Source organism: Canis aureus, chromosome 33 (genome assembly GCF_053574225.1).
Source record: "Canis aureus isolate CA01 chromosome 33, VMU_Caureus_v.1.0, whole genome shotgun sequence".
Taxonomy (NCBI): domain Eukaryota; kingdom Metazoa; phylum Chordata; class Mammalia; order Carnivora; family Canidae; genus Canis; species Canis aureus.
This window is the reverse complement of record NC_135643.1, coordinates 32,485,184-32,499,244: the sequence shown is the minus strand read 5'-3', so window position 1 is coordinate 32,499,244 and position 14,061 is coordinate 32,485,184. Positions and strand designations below refer to the sequence as shown.

The 14,061-nt window shown below is 36.9% G+C and overlaps 1 protein-coding gene and 1 long non-coding RNA gene across 3 annotated transcripts in view; both read right to left on the bottom strand.

Moving 5' to 3' along the window:
• The window catches only part of ALPK1 (alpha kinase 1), a 118,943-nt gene extending 112,804 nt beyond the window's left edge, over positions 1–6,139 (bottom strand). Inside the window, exon 1 of one of the 2 annotated variants that reach the window (XM_077882300.1) lies at positions 6,095–6,139. The gene's annotated coding sequence lies outside the window, so the exon portion shown is untranslated. Of the gene's footprint in view, positions 1–2,325; positions 2,369–6,094 lie in introns of those variants that run through there. The other variant, XM_077882301.1, reaches the window with a different exon arrangement.
• The window catches only part of LOC144303972 (uncharacterized), a 209,040-nt gene that overhangs the window by 187,610 nt on the left and 7,369 nt on the right, over positions 1–14,061 (bottom strand). The window contains exon 4 of the long non-coding RNA XR_013370954.1: positions 11,385–11,524. This is a non-coding gene — a long non-coding RNA (uncharacterized LOC144303972). The remainder of the gene's footprint in view (positions 1–11,384; positions 11,525–14,061) is intronic.

Sequence of the window (14,061 nt, the reverse complement as noted above, 5' to 3'; positions counted from 1 at the left end):
ACCTTGAGATCATGATCTGAGCTGAAATCAAGAGTTGGTCACTTAACAAAGTCACCCAGGTACCCCAAGAAGTAATGTTTATTTTTAATAAGATATGTATAATATTAAGGAAGAAAAGCAGAACATAACATTGTTCACTCAGTGTGACAGCTATGTTTAAAAAAAAAAGTCAATGAAGATCAATGACATTTTTTCCAGAAATAGAAAAAAATCCATCCTAAAATTCATGTAAAATCTCAGAAAGCCCAAATAGCCAAAGCAATCCTGAAAAAGAAGAACAAAGTTGGAGATTTCACACTTCCTAATTCTAAAACTTTCTACAAAGCTACAGTTATCGAAACAGTGTGGGGACACCTAGGTGGCTCAGTGGTTGAACATTTATCTTTGGCTCAGGTTATGATCCTGGAGTCCCAGGATGAAGTCTCACATGGATCCGGCTCCCCACAGGGAGCCTGCTTCTCCCTCTATGTCTCTGTCTCTCTCTCTGTGTCTCTCATGAATAAGTAAATAAAATCTTAAAACAAAACAGTGAGGCATTGGCATAAAGACAGACATCCAGACCAATGAAATAGCACAGAGAACTCAGAAATAAACCTTCACATATATGGTCATATGATTTCTAACAAGGATGTCAAGACCATTCAGTGGGGGAAAGAACAATCTTTTCAATAAATGGTATTGGAAAAACTGGATATCCACATGCAAAAGAATAAAGTTGGACCCTTACCTTACACCAGAAACAAAAACTAACTCAAAAACATCAAGCCTTAAACTATAAAAGTCTTAGAAGAAAACAGAAGAAAATCTTTATGATACTGAATTTTGCAGTGATTTCTTGGGTGTGATATCAAAAGTACAGATAACAAACAAAAACAAAAACCCAAATATGTTGGAGTACAAGAAATTTAAAAACCTCTGTGCATCAAAGTTCATATTAAACAGAGTGAAAAGGAAACCTATGGAAAGGGAAAAATATTTGTCAAACATATAGCTGACAAGGAGTTAATAAACAGAATATATAAAGAATTCCTACCACTCAACAATAAGAATACAACCTAATTTAAAAAAAAGCAAAGGACTTGAATAGACATTTCTTCAAAGAAGATATGCAAATGGTCAATAAGTACATTAAAAGATGCTCAACATCACTAATAATTAGGGAATGCAAATAAAAATCAATGAGAAACCACTTCATATCTATTAGGATGGCTCCTGTGTGTGTGCGTGTGTGTGGGGGGGAACAGAAAATAAAAAAGTATTGGCCAGGATGTGGAGAAATCGGAATCTTAGCACACTGTTGGTGGGAATATAAAATGGTATTTCTGCTATGGAAGACATTACGGTGTTTCCTCAAAAAATTAAAAATAGAACTATCATATAATCCAGGAATTCCACTTCTGAGGACATATCCAAAATAACTGTAAGCAGGGATTTGCAGGGACATTTGTATACCATGTTCATACAACACTCACTTACAGTGGCCAAAAGGTAGAAGTAACTTATGTTTCCTTCAACAGATGAATAAACAAAATGGAATATTATTTAGGAATATTATTGCCATGCTATAGCATTTGGGAATATTATTTATATTAAATTAAATATTATTCAAAAAGGAAATTTTGACAAATGCTATAACATGGATAAATTTGAGGACATTATACAAAGTGAAATAAGCCAGTCTCAAAAAGACAATATTGCATGATTCTACTTACATGAGGTACCCCTAGTAGTTAAATTCATAGAGATAGAAAGTAGAATAGTGGTTGCAAGGGATGAGGGAAGAAGGAGAATGATAAGTTATCATTTGATAGGACAGAGTTTCAATCTTGCAAGATGAACAGAATTCTGTGGATAGATAGGAGTGATGGTAACATAACCATTGAATGTAAATTAGTACCACTATACTGTACACTTTAAATGATTATGGTGGAAAATTTTATGTGTATTTTACCACAATTTTTTAAACATAAAATAATCAGAAAAAATTGTCAAAATATTAAGAGTCCAGCTCTCAGTAATACTTTTCAATTATTTCCCCCTTCTTTTAATAATTTCTACAATGACTGTGTGTAGCTATATAATTTAGGAAAAATAATTAATTCAAAAGTTTCATGTGGAAACATCCAAAACTGGTGTTCATAATTTTGATCCATTCCTAATTTAGAACTTTCTAGTTTAAAAAATATTAAACACAGAGGATTTTATTATAATAAAAGAATGGACAGCATAAGGAATAATCTCTACTCTTTATTTCTTGCATTATGTCATCGGCATTGTTGCATGATTGCTACTTGAAATATCCAGGTAAGAAACAGAGGAACTCACCTTCCTGAGTACCAAATGAGAGTGGAGAAGTTATAATTGGTCATTCCTGTTCACCACTTTAGAAACACATAGAGGAAAAATGTCAATCAAGGAAGACCAAATCCCGTCCAAAGTGTGTAATGGAACAAATCTCTCCCCTCATTCCCTTAAATAGAGGTAGGGTTTCAAATCTCTCCTTAGACATTTTAGAAACCTCACTATCAGAGGTCTAAATAATCAGGGGTGGTACTGACAATTTTGTAATGAAGAAATTATGAAATAAAGAGATTTTGCTGAAAAACCTTTCTGAATGATATTTTATCTTGAAGTTCTGAACTTCTACTCAGTAACTTGAAAAAAAAATCTATTTATTACTTTTTGAGGATTACCAGAAAAAGAAAATCCTCCTGGTTATTTTTTATAAATATTTTGCTAAATGAGTTTGCAATAATAATTACTACTTTTTCATATGCTAGAAATAGCAATATATTACATATCATAAAGTGCTTTACATTTTCAACTACCTTGAAAAATCTCTCAAGGTGCAGCTTATGCTTGTAAGCCCCTGAACCACTGGTTCTAAGTGAGCAGCCTCCTGACCATTGCCATTTTTGGACTTTGCTTTTACCTTCCTTGTTTAATTTGCATACCTCTCCCTAATCTTTGAATCTTATGTCATCACCCTCTGCCTCTCACTGTTAATGCCAACTACCAGCTCCTAGGACATTTTAGATTCCGCATCACTGTTACTCTCTCTAAACACCTCTATTTTTGGATATTTCAACAATTATTTAGTGATTAGGGACTCTTGGTTTCTTGAAATCCTTCCCTCTGAAGATCTTGTCCTTCACCTAACCTCAGGCATTCACTTTCAAGGTCATACTGCCTAGACTTTATTTTTAGCAAAAATAACAACTCTTTCATGCTCTCAAATTCATGTATCCAACTTTCTGTCCAATACCATCCATCTTGTCTTCTTTTACTCTCCCAAATCCAACAATCCTAAAATCCCACTGGGACCTATATAATCCATTGATCCTACCCTTTCTATGGGTCCACACCAACTTGAGGTCCTCTCTCCCCCTTTTACCCAGTTTAATTTCCGTGGTCAATCATGATAATCACCACATGCATACACTTTTGATTCCCTTGTTTTTAATATGTGCATGTCAAAATCATAACTCCAGTTAAATACAACTTTTACACAGCTGAACAATGCTGGAGAAAAAAATAACCATGCCCCCTGATTTAAATTTCTGACTCTAAAACTCAGTGATGCCAATAATAGTGCCCAGCAATCATACTGTGATTTTCAGGTCCTTCCACTCTTAGTGGCCTATTTCATACTTTCTCTCCCTTTGTCCTCTACTCTCATTCTCAGCAATCAGAAGAGGACTTCCACAGACTCCCACTCACCTCTACCAATCTAACAACAGCTGCATCCCATATTCTGACCTTCTATTTGCTTTCAGAGATAAGTCATCCATTCTCTTATCCAGAACCAGTCACTCCATTCAAACAATAATTCCACCTTTCTTCCTATTCAATCTCATTGCTGAATTTTCTCTTCTGAGTTTTTGCTCTCCATTGGTTCATTCTGATGTTTACAAACATGCCATTATTTCTCCCATCTTAGAAGTCTCTTGACTTCGCTTCCATCCATAGCTATTGCCCTTTGCAGCATAGTTCCTTGAGAGAATTGCTCCTACTTGAGCTTTCAACCTGTCTCTTCCCATTTTCTCTTAAATGTACTTCAATCAGACTTCTGCTCCATTACTCCACTGAAACTGCCCTTGTCAAAGTCACCGGTAAACTTCAATTGCAACACCCAATGGTCAATTCTCACTCCTCTTCCTTGGTAACCTACCAACAGCATGTGACACAGACCCTTCCTCCTCTATTGTCCATCAGTACACTACACTCTCAGGGGTACCTGGGTGACTGAGTCAGTTATTCATCTGCATTAGGCTCCAGTCATGATCCCGGAGTCCTGGGATGAGCCCATCATCAGGCTCCTTGCTCAGCAGGGAGCCTGCTTCTCCCTTTCCCTCTGCCTGCTGCTCTGCCTGCTTGTGCTCTATCAAATGAATAAATAAAATCTTTTTTAAAAAAAGGGATACCACACTCTCTTGATGTTTATTCCTCTACCTCACTGATCTCTCCTTCTCTGCCATTTTGGCTGGTTCATCCTCTTCTCCTAGACTCCTTAATGTTGAAATGTGCAAAGGCTCAGTCTCTGACCCTGTTCTCTTTCTTATCTAAATCTACTCCTTGGTAATCTCATTCAGTTCATAGTTGTAAATATCATGTATTGGCTGACAATCACCAACTTTGTATCTCCAGTCCAAACTTCAACTGTCAAAAACTCTTGAAATTTTCAGATGCATATTTTCAACTGTTTATTGGATACCTGTGCTTGGATATCCAGTAAACATCACATTCTCAACATGTTCACTTTGAACTCCCAATCAGTCTTAGTTAATGACTCTACCTTTCCAGGAAAGTGAAATGAAAGGCCAGCTCTTAGATGAGCTGTGCATTCATAAGAGGCTGAATGGGAACAGATAGGGACACAGAATCTAAAGGGACACATCTTTTTTTTCCCCAAATTTTTATTTGAATTCTAGTTAGTTAACATACAGTGCAATATTGGTTTCAGGAGTAGAATTCAGTGATTCATCACTTATATACAACACCCAGTGCTCACCATAACAAGGGCCCTCCTTAATATCCATCTCCCCATCCAGCCCATCCCCCACCCAGCTCCTTTCTGCAACCCTCAGTGTGTTCTCTATCGTTAAGAGTCTTTTATGGTTTGTTTCCTACCCTTCTCTTTTTTTCCCTGAAGGAATACATCTTTTGGAGAAAACTTGGCAAGGGGGAACTCCCTGGCTCCCTCATGTTCACTCAGCCTTTCACACTCTGTGCATGTGCAGCTGTGGTCTAAAAAGCTTTTCCTTGACAACTGTGATTTGGGGAATGAGTGTGTTGAGATACTGTAAGACTTCTGAAATCTATGTTGCATAATAAGTAGCGCTTTTCTTTTCTTTCACTGTAACTTGCTTTTTCATACACAGTGGCTTCTGGCTCACAAGTGAGAGGTATTACCAGTCTACTGGAGGTCTTCCAATAGGCTCCATCAAGTATTTGGGTCATGAAAATCCTGAAGATTTTAGGATAGTGGTCTCTGATGTATTTTTAAAGATCTAGATTTTGAAACATTTCATTATAATGAGTGCAAAATGGTATTATTTAAAAATTTGGAGAAAAAATACAGTAAAAAAGAAAATAAGAATTACCCATAGTCCCACTAAGAAATAAGCACTATACAGCCACTCTGGAAAACAGTGAGGAGGTTCCTCAAATAGTTAAAAATAGAGCTAACCTATGACCCAGGAATGCACTATTGCATATTTACACCAAATATACAGATGCAGTGAAACAATGGGATGCCTGCACCCCAGTGTTCATAGCAACAATGTCCACAATAGCCAAACTGTGGAAGGAGCCACGATGTCCTTTGACAGATGAACGGATATTAAATATGTGATACAGGGATGCCTGGGTGGCTTTGTGGTTGAGCATCTGCTTTTGGCTCAGGTCATGATCCCAGAGTCCTGGGATCGAGTCCAGCATCAGGCTCACTGCAGGGAGCCTGCTTCTCCCTCTGCCTACGTCTGCCTTTCTGTGTGTGTATCTCTCATAAGCACCCCCCACCAAAAACTATATATATATACACATACACACACAATGTAATACTACTCAGCCATCAGAAAGGATGCATACTTACCATTTACATTGATGTGGATGGAACTGCAGGGCATTATGCTGGGTGAAGTAAGTCAATAGGAGAAAGACAATTATCATACGGTTTCACTCACATGTGGAATATAAGAAATAGTGAAAGGGTTCATAAGGGAAGGGGGGGAACTGAGTGGGGAAGAATTAAAAAGGAAAACAAACCATAAGAGACTCCTCACTCTGGGAAACAAAGGGTTGCAGAAGGGGAGGAGAGTGGGGGGTATAGGGTAACTGCACGAGCAGCACTAAGGAGGGCACTTGATGAGATGAGCACTGGGTTTGCCAACATATAGTTGAAAAATTGAATTTAAATAAAATTAAATAAAAAGAAATAAGCACTATAAAATTTTGATATCGTTTCTCTGCATAGATATGTTTGTATGTTTGTTATATATACACATATATCTTCATATTTATAATAAACTTTTTAAAAGTGTAAGTTTTCAAAACTTAACTAAGTATTCTTTGACAACAATTGAGCACTCTGATTTTTGCCTCTTAATTGAGGTGCTTAAGTGTAGTCAGAGTGATTTAACAAAACACTGTGACACTGAACATATTTTAGTGACACTTCCTTTCACTCATGTCTTATGGTTAACTTAAGCATGCTTTCTGCATGTATCATCTTCCATTTTTCTTTCAGCCTTGCTTTGGAACTAGACATTCTCACCACTCTGCTGCCCCCTTTACATTCCATCTAATACAAGTGACTAATAATCCCAGTAGCCATCCCTCATCAGTGAATATTAATGTTATCAAAACTTATCCTAGGAAAAGGTTTCTCATACTGTGTCTAGGACAAGCATAATGTAAATGTAGCAGGATGGAAGAGACTGGAGTGGGGCCAGAACCTCCTCTGGAGCTATTCATTTACATCAGGAAGGTACATTGAAGAGCAGACACATCTGCAGCTACTATAGACACAGATAAGGAAAATCTTGTCTGGCAAGTATGTCATCTCACTCAAAAGAGCTATTATTGGACAAATGGCATAGTTGTAGTAAACAGCTAGAATTAGATATGGAGGAAGTATATAGAAATGAGGTAGAATAATGAAGCCATGCTAATGACAACGTAGCAAAGAAATGGAAATATTACCATTTATTGAACAAATACTGCTGATAATAGTACCTGACTCACTGTAATGACTATTAAATTAAAAAATATATATAAGTCTTGTAGCAAAAAAAAGAAAGGACAAAACTGACTCTAACAGGGGTAATCAATTTATCAGAGCAAAAGCATCCTGTATCATAGGATAGCACTTATACTTGATAAAAGTAGCCTAGAATAGATCTTTTTTTCTTTTTTGACTAGACAGTAAAAACTTAAAAAAAAAATAACATAATAGCACAAAAGCAAAAACTAGGCCATGCTATGGACAAGCTGCTTTAAAATGTGAGCCTGTTAATACAGAATATATAGTATTCCTTTTGGGAATCCTTATATATATTTAAATGGAGCAAAAATTCTGGATTTTTTTTTAAAAACAATACCAAATTAGAAGAGGCATTTGCCAAGGCCCAGAGCCTCTTAAATGTCTCAACCTCCTACTGTCTCTAGTGGAGTAGATATCATTATATATGTGTGGAGAAGTGGATGCAATTCTTCAAGTGTTGAGTTGATGGATTTATTTTTTTATTTATTCCGGGGAAAAATTACATCCTTTGTGAGCTAGGGAGCTTTAGGTAGTGCTAAGTCTCATTTAAACAAAAGAAATAGGGCAGAAAAGTAGGAATCCAAGAAATTTTTATTTAGCAAATTCATATTAGTTATCTACAATGTGTCGTGCACTGGGCTAGGAAATGGGAATTCAGATAGAAGACATATCTTACTTTTCCAAATGGTTACTGCAAAATGTTCTGGGGTAGAAGAATGTTCTGGGTCCTAGGAAATGTCTAATCCAACAGGACAAAGGCTAGAGGCTGAGGAGATCAGGATATGCCTTGAGATGTTGAGGGCCTAAACCAATAATTAATAGATATGGGTAGTTCTCAAAGATATTTATGAAATCAATGTAACTTTAAAATTGATTAGACATTGTTGGTAAAGAAATAAGGGGTGTAGAGAGCCCCACGTGTTGAGCTTGAGCAAGTACATGGCTTTTAGTGCCAGATATCAATGTAAAAAAATACTGATGGGAGGTGGTAAATGGGTCTACTGTTGAAAATGTTATATGTGAGATGCCTGTGGGATGCAGAATAGAGAAATTTAGTAATAGATGTTTACACTTGGATGTAAGAGTCCAGAACTCTGGAAGAAGAAACACAGGGGCCTTAGTGTAACCTGGTATAAGTGCAGCAACGGGCACTCATCCAATGTGAATATGCAGCAAGAGAAAGAGGAAGCAGAGAGCAGAATGTAGTAAATGAAGTGGGCAGAGAAAGAAAATATAAAAGGGAACTGTAGCCAGAGAAGTAGGAGAAAAGTCAGAAATGCAAGGGGATATGGAAACCAAAAAAGAAAATTTGCAGAAGTCAACAGTGTCAAAATTGTAAAAAGAGAGAAAGATGAAGTCTAAAAAGTGACCTCTGGATTTGGATTAAGTAATGAGAGGTCATTTTATTGAGTGAAAACATATTTAAAGAATATGTCTCAAGAAATTCCTAAGGAGAGCTACAAAGATGACGTGCTTTGCTACATCTACCTTAAAAGGCTGGAGCCTGCAGCCTGGAATTAATTGGGGAGGGGTGTTTCTGTCTGCTTCTCAGCTGCTGACAAGCTGGGCCTTTAGAAGCTCCACCTAGGGACACCTGGGTGGCTCAGTGGTTGAGCTTGAGTGTTTGCCTTTGGCTCAGGGTGTGATCCCGGAGTGGGGACCACGCCCTGAGCTGAAGGAAGTCCCACATCGGGCTCCTTGCGTGGAACCTGCTTCTCCCTCTGTCTCTCTTTCACTCTGTCATTAATAAATAAATAAAACCTTAAAAAAAAAAAAGAAGCTCCACTAATTCCTGGTGTCCTCCCAGTCTCTCTTGCCCACTGGGGAATAGGGGAGGAGGAGTGGCAGGGAATCTGGGCCCAAAAGGCTTCAGATGTTTCTTATTAAATAATCTGCAACTTTTGGAGATGTGAATCAGACCTGATGAATATCTCAGAAGAGGTGCTATTCACTCACATTTTATTATCCCTCGCACTAACTCGGTACATGATTTAGGGAAGCAAATTTCTGGGTAGGAATATAGTTATCTTGGAAAATGATGAATGATAGCAGCCAAGCTTTAACCAGAGATTAAGTCATTTCAAACAAATGGTCAAATAAAAGGACATATGATGAGGCTCTAAGCATTTTTTTAAAAGATTTTATTTATTTATTCATGAAAGATACACACACACATAGAGAGAGAGAGAGAGAGAGAGAGAGAGAGGCAGAGACACAGGCAGAGGGAGAAGCAGGCTCTGTGCAGGGAGCCCCATGCGGGTCTCGATCCCAGGTCTCCAGGATCATGCTCTGGGCTGAAGGCAGCGCTAAACTGCTGAGCCACCCAGGAATTCCCTCTAAGAATTTTTTTATAGAAAAGAAAAAAAACTATGAACAGACAAGACTTTTATTGAAGACTTTGCATATTTTCTAGTGCTTATAATGCACTAGTGGAGAATGTACCACAGTAACTAGATGCGCTAGGGTTAAGATTCTAAGCCATATTTTCTGGCCAAGCCAATGACATGATATACTTTGAGGTACAATAATATGTGCAAAGATACGGCAAAAATGAATGTAAATACAACACGTATATGTATAAATGTATGAATCCAGGTTATGGGAATTCAAGAGAATGAGAAACAAATTAGGAAATTATTAGCATACATATCAAGTAAAGTTCCCATTCCTCTTTCCCTTCTTTCTTCCTTTCTTCAAAATAGAAGTATACGTTGACTGCAGTAAAAACTATGGCTTAGACAGAAGCGATTTATGCAAGAAAAATCAACTGATAGTATTTCAATTGGTTTTTCTATGTTTTCTGACTCTCCTATGTTCATTCACTCTAGCACTGAGACTCAATCCTCTTTTTCAAATAGCTAGTTATTTGTATGCCAAGTAAATAAAGGTAAGATTTATCTTCCAAAGACTGCACAGTTGTAGTTACTGTATAGCAGCATAGTTTTATTTAACACATTCTATTAGTTTTGTCAAAAAGTAATATATAAGTATGTTATAAAAAGTTAGGGTAAAAATACATATACAGACATAGAAAAAAGAAAATGAAAAATTAGTCACTGTAAGACAATAACCACTTTTAGAATATTTGTGAATTTATATCTATCTATATCTATATTTTATATGTATTACATAATTGTAAGTATAATAGTTCATTGACCCTGAATCTGTTTTTGACTCAGAATTTTAAAAATATTTTATTTATTTATTTGAGAGAGACAAACAAAGATAGCAAGAGAGAACACAAGCAGGGAGAAGAGGGAGAAGTAGGTCTCCAGAGCAGGGAGCCTAATGCAGGGCTTGATCCCAGCACCCTCAGATCATGACCTGAGCTGAAAGCAGATGCTTAATTGACTGAGTCATCTAGATTCCCCTCACTTAGCATTTTCTACGCTGGTATTATTATTCATCTTGTCTTACAGATATACAGTAGTTCCCCCCCCCCCCATCCTTAGGGGATACATTCAAGACCACGGATGCCTGAAGCCATATTGAAACCTATATATACCATATTTTTTCCTATACATACATACATAAAGTTTAATTTATAAATTAAGCACAGGAAGAGATTAACAACAACAATAAAATAAAACAGTTACAACAACATACTGTTAATAAAACATGTGAATGTGGTCTCTCTCAAAATATCTTAGTGTACAGGTATAACTTGAAGATATTTTGGGTTCAGTTTTAGACTACCATATTAAAGCAAATATTGCAATAAAACGAGTCAAATAAACTTTTTGGTTTCCCAGTGCATATAAAAGTTATTTTTACACTATAGTCTATTAAGTGTGCAATAGCATTATGCCTAAAAAAATGTACATACCTTGCTGAAAAAAATACTTTATTACTGGAAAATGCTAATCATCATCTGAGCTTTCAGTAAGCTGTAATCACTCATCACAGATCACCATAACAAACACAATGATAATGACAAAGTTTGAAACATTGAGAGAATTACCAAAATGTGACACAGAGACACAAAGTGAGCAAATGCTATTGGAAAAACTGTGCCAAAAGACTTGCTTGACTCAGGGTGCCTTAAACCTTCAGATAGCAAAAACATCAGTATCTGTAAAGTGCAATAAAGTGATGACAATAAAATGAGATATGCCTGTACCATACTCACCGTTCTTCTTGTGGTGATATGAGCCAGTAAAAAGCCTATGTGAGGAGAGTAAGAGAGGTGAATGATGCAGGCATATGACGAAGTGTCAGAAGGAAGATCATCTGCTTCTGGTGATGGTTGATGGCAGATAACTGAAACCACGGAAAGCAAAACCACGGATAAGGGAGGGAGTACTATACTATAATTTGCTTAACCTTTCCCTTTTGTTAGAATGCTTGCAATTCTTATCATAAATACCTTTATGATAAACACCTTTGTGAATTTTCTCTATAATAAGAATTATATCCTTCCAAGAATGGATTCCTCAAAAGAAATTGCCAGTATGGTCATTTTTAAACGGCCATTGACACACTTCATGATACATTAATGACCCTTGACCTAGATGATGTTTATGGTCCCACTCTCTTCTTCACCCTTTCCTCATACCACCCCTCCCTGCCTTTCAAAGATATCAGTGTCTGGGTGAAGCAGGTTGAGTAGAACTCTATAGTGCTTACTCTGGGATGATTCATCATCTTTATGATTCTTCTTTTTTTTTTTTTTAGATTTATTTGTTTATTTTAGAGAGAGAGAGCAAGCCAGGGAAGGGGCAGAGGCAGAGAATCCCAAGCAGTTCCACACTGAGTGCAGAGACCATAATGGGCGGATCCTGTGACCCTGAGATCATGACCTGAGCCAAAATCAGGTTGGTCACCCAACTGACTGAGCCACCCAGGTGCCTCTATTCTCTCCATGATTCTTTTTTTTTAAAAATATTTTATTCATTTATTCATGAGAGACACACAGAGAGAGGTAGACACATAGGCAGAAGGAGAAGCAGGCTTCCTGTGGGAAGCCTGATGCGGGACTCGATCCCAGGACCCTGGGATCACAACGCAAGCCAAAGTACTATGTTAAATAATGGGCACCTGGGTGGCTCAATGGTTGAGCATCTGCCAGTGCATCTCAGTGGCTTGCTCAACCAGGTTGGCTACTTTCTAACTCCCTTCAATTTTTTGACAATTCATGAGGACTGCAGATATGCTAAAATGATGAAGCATTTTTTACCAACTATTTTCTACAGCTATAATTAAGAAATTTAACAGATCATATTATTATTTTTAAAGATTTTATTTATTTATTCATGGGGGAGAGAGAGAGAGAGAGAGAGAGAGGAACAGACCAAGGCAGAGGGAGAAGCAGGCTCCATGCAGGGAGCCCGACATGGGACTCAATCCTGGGTCTCCAGGATCACACCCTAGGCCGAAGGCGGCGCTAAACTGCTGAGCCACCTGGGCTGCCCCAGATCATATTATTAATTGAGCTGTATAACTAAGGACCAGTGAGGTTCAAATTTCTGCACTGGTTCAGAAAATATCCACTTATCAAATACATCAGTTCGATATTTCCAAAACTTCAGCTATTTACATGCCACCTTCACAACTTTTACTATATCTGCATATTATCTATGAGAGTATTTATTTACTCATTTTCTTTTTTTTTTAGTGTACGTGCTGCTGAAGCAAGCACAATTTACTCATTTTCTTAAAATCAGTAGTAAACACCTCACTTTCTTTTTACCTAACATCCTCCTGAGCAATAATATCCATGAAATCATAAATGTTATGAGTTAATTATATGGTTTTTAGAAAGATTTTACTTATTTATTTACCTATTTAGAAAGCAAGCGTATGTATAAGCGGCCAGGAGTGGTGGGGCCGCAGAGGGAGAGAGGGAGAGGGAGAGAGGGAGAGGGAGAGAGGGAGAGGGAGAGAGGGAGAGAGAGAGAGAATCTCAAGCAGACTCCACCCTGAGCTCAGAGATTGACATGGGGCTTGATCCCAGGACCCTGAGATCATGACCTGAGCTGAAATCAAGAGTTTGCTTAACCAACTAAGCCATCCAGGCTCCCCTGATTAATTATATTTTTAATTCACATTAAATTAAGGATGTAATTCAAATTTTCAAAGTTTGGACATGTGCCACCTAAAATCAATAGTTTGTACACTATACTTTGAAAAACTGTATTAATATATAACTGATATTAAAGCTATAATCAGCTTTGTTCTTTAGACATAGAAGGGTAATAGCACCAGATAATACTCTTACTTTTATTTTTTTATTATTTTTTTTAATACTCTTACTTTTAAATTTGTCTGACAGAATTCTATGAACACAGGAAATCTCAACATCCTGCAAGAATCAATGTCACTGTCAACAAGAAACAAAGATTCCCCCATATAGAGAAGCAATAGATACAATAACAAAAATATGGAATGAGTTTACAACAAAAGTTTGAATGTACATCCCTATTAAAATTCTTCAAAACACGGGTACTTAACATTTCAGGAAAACATTTTCAATAAACATTTTATGCTAAAAAGCCATCCATCTGAAAGAGATGAAAAAGCAGTATATGTACTGTGTTTGGGGTAAAGGGGTTAGTGAAATTATTTTGGAATGGAAGGAACCATGGAGTTTCTGAAATATTTTGAAGTAAATACATTTATTCTTAAAGAAAATTCCAGGTTCTAAACCCAAACTTAGATCACATAGGACTTAAGTGGAGATTATTATGCTTAATATGTCGAGTGTGTTCATTACACAGTATTATTCTATGTGAGATTTTATAACATCCATCATGATTTACATATGGCTTTAAAATACACATATATTTAAAGTTTAAGCA